Source organism: Montipora foliosa, chromosome 2, assembly GCF_036669935.1.
Source record: "Montipora foliosa isolate CH-2021 chromosome 2, ASM3666993v2, whole genome shotgun sequence".
NCBI classification, from domain to species: Eukaryota; Metazoa; Cnidaria; class Anthozoa; order Scleractinia; family Acroporidae; genus Montipora; species Montipora foliosa.
The window spans coordinates 16,957,834-16,960,900 of NC_090870.1; the positions used below are offsets into that span (position 1 = coordinate 16,957,834).

Sequence of the window (3,067 nt, forward strand, 5' to 3'; positions counted from 1 at the left end):
AGCTTCTTGAAACAGAGAAAACGTGTGGAGTAGGAAAAACCTGTAATCACCACCAATCTCATATATCATTGTATCATTCTGCAAGAGGTGCCTTCTCCTTTTGATGCATCATATTCTTCAAAATAAAGTTCCATACTCCGAGTAAAGTGCGGGATTGCACAAAACTAATTAAGTTTTTAAAGGAACGAGGCATATTCAAATTGCTCTTTTGTTTTTTAATATGAGATGCAAATGAGAAGTAAGGTGGTTTTTCTGCAATCCCGTAGCTTAGTGCACACTCATAAAGTCCCTCTTCAGAATAGACGCTAACATGATTGTCTTGGAGGGGAAACAATGTTGAAATCCCATGGGTAAAGAATGAAGCTGGAAAGGAGTCAATTTAAAATCAATTGTTGACAAGGACAATTTTAAACAAATTTCCAAAGATGTCAATAAATTTTTCAGTTATTTGGACCGAACTTTATGAAGATAGCAGTTAATTTAAAATCAATTGTTGACGTAATTCCTTAGTATTGCATTGCGCATCCCTACTGCGCACGATTTTCGCGTCATTAGCGCGCGCACACGAGCACGTGCACGTACAAAATGTAAGAGATTTCCCTCAAACTAAGCCCGATAGCGAAATAAATGCTCCTTTTCTCTCAAACGAGCATGGTGACCCCCAATTTCTTTTTCAGGTATTTGCTAATAACAATCTAATAAAGGACATAATTGAAGAAGAAAAAAAGTTTGATAGAAGAACATGAATTTTTTTGGAAAACAGTTCCGTACTGAGTGTATTTTGGCCAAGGCGAGGACTTCAAGCTAACCACGGAACTGTCCCAAAAAGTGCACTATTCCTACAACCAGGCAATAAAAAACGGCGTAAATGAAGCAATGCTGCTTATGTGAATAAAAGAAGCTTTATTTCCAAAATAAAATTTTGTGTCTTTCAAGAAACCAAGACTAATTCTGTAAGAAGGTGATTCGAATTTTTAACGCGCAACCGGTAAAAATACCCCATTTTAAGAGCTTGCTGACGCGTAAACAAAAACGGTGACCCCATTTTTTTATTGCATTTTTTTGATATTCATATCATGGATGTTAATTATGCCAAGTTTCCAAAAAAGTTTGATAGTAGAACAGTTTCAAGGGAATTACGTTAAAGCTCCAATGATAGTGAAGAAACAATGATATTTTTAGGAATCTTAATATTTTTGTATTTTATTAATTTATATCTTTTTTCAACATACTGTACTTTTTATTTCTAGTATTGTAAACAATTTCGTCACCGTTTGTGAGCTGGTCCACATAGCTTACGCCCAGGGCTGCCCAAATCTGTTCAACTTGCTTTCTCAAATAGAAGTATGTACCGATTATGTATGTATTTGCCGATGACATCAATCTTATATTAACAGGCAGTTCAGTCAACCGAGAAAGAGAGTTAAAGCATAACATCTTTTCTTTACGAATTTGAGGTTTTTGGTATTTCCCCAACAGTGAGTCAGCTATCACTGACGGGTGGCTGCATGCGACAATAACAGTGGAACTCAATTACATTTTTCTTGAAGTCTTTGCATCGTGTCGGCCAGCGATTCGGCTCGTTATTTTCCCTTCAAAGTGAAGCAACTGTATCAAGCATAATTTCGGCAGCCAAAACCCCACAGTAAATAAGCAATGGTAAGAAATAACAAGGCTAAATAAAATACGAAAGGATGAAGAACAGGACGAAAACAACGAAGGAGCTGAAGTTTAGTCGTCCATCTTAATCCGCTCATGCTAGTATTTTAACTCTGATCCAGTTAGCTTTGACATGCATTAGCATATTACTTAGGCTAATCCGAAAATCCGAATTTAAATGATGTTTCTGTCAGTATGCATCAATGTACTCATTCAATTAAGGATCTAAGGTAACGAATACTTCACATACAACGGTATTATCACGAGTTACTGACATTCTAAAACTAACTATAATGGACGAATTTTTGACCAGCAGAGGGTAATAATTGCTGCATTTCCCACCTATCATGGACATTTCCTCGTCCATCATTTCACTATTTCTTACCGCTCTCGCAGCAGATCGAATCTCCTTAAGTCCAAGATGCTAGATAGAGTTCTACATAGCTTTGCAATTAGTCTTCTGTTCGTATGAAGCCATAAAACTTTCAAAATGAGAAGTGAAGCTCACAAATAATCAACAAGCCGGAAGCACTTTCTCGTAGCACTGTCGACTGTAGTGAATTCTGGGTAATTGACCGAGCTACCTGGAGACAAGCCTAAATCCTCTCTTTCTTTCTCTCGTTTACTTCCTCTCTCAAAATTCTTGGTAAAGGGACTTGGTAATTTCTTGGTAAAGGGACTTGGTAATTTCTTGGTAAATTCTTGGTTCTTGGTAAAGGGACATTTAATTTGTTTGCAGAGTCCCTTAAGACATAGCCAGGCGCGTACTGCGCTCAGTAAACATAGAGGATAAGTAGTCAGGAACCAGATCATAATAAATAAGAGCTTTGAACACCATTAAACCAAGTTGAATTTGACGCTGGGCAATCAGGTCTTTCCAACCAAGTTGTTGTAACAAGTACCTAACGTCAGCATCATAGGAGGAGGAGGTCAAAATGCGAGCAGCACAATTCTGCAGTTTTTGTAATTTTTCTGAAAGCGTTTTGCCGCAATTCCCCCAGACAATACTACAATAATCAAAATGGGATTTTACCAAGGCATTGTAGATGTAATGCAGTATTTCTGGCAAAAAAAAGGTTTAATTTGCTTTATTGCCCCAATGCCGGAGGAATCTTTTTGGATAGTGTGTCGATATGACTATGCCATGTCATGTTATCATCAATAAGTATCCCAAGTGATTTAATAATAATAATAATAATAATAATAATAATAATAATAATAATAATAATAATAATAATAATAATAATAATAATTTATTACTTATAGTGCGCCTGTTACATTGAGAGATGCTCACAGGCGCATTACAATATCGAAAGAAAAAAAATTACAATATCGAGAGAAACTTAATATACCTTAATTACAAGTTGTTATAATATATAAAGCTCATTAAACTTATTTACAAAACCTA

General features: G+C 36.0%; 1 protein-coding gene across 2 annotated transcripts in view; it reads right to left on the bottom strand.

The window, feature by feature from the left end:
• LOC137992563 (uncharacterized) overlaps nt 1-2,255 on the bottom strand; it is a 30,844-nt gene extending 28,589 nt beyond the window's left edge. For both annotated transcript variants that reach the window (XM_068837944.1, XM_068837943.1), the window contains exon 1: nt 2,045-2,255. The gene's annotated coding sequence lies outside the window, so the exon portion shown is untranslated. The remainder of the gene's footprint in view (nt 1-2,044) is intronic.
• Between the last annotated feature and the right edge of the window lie 812 nt (nt 2,256-3,067).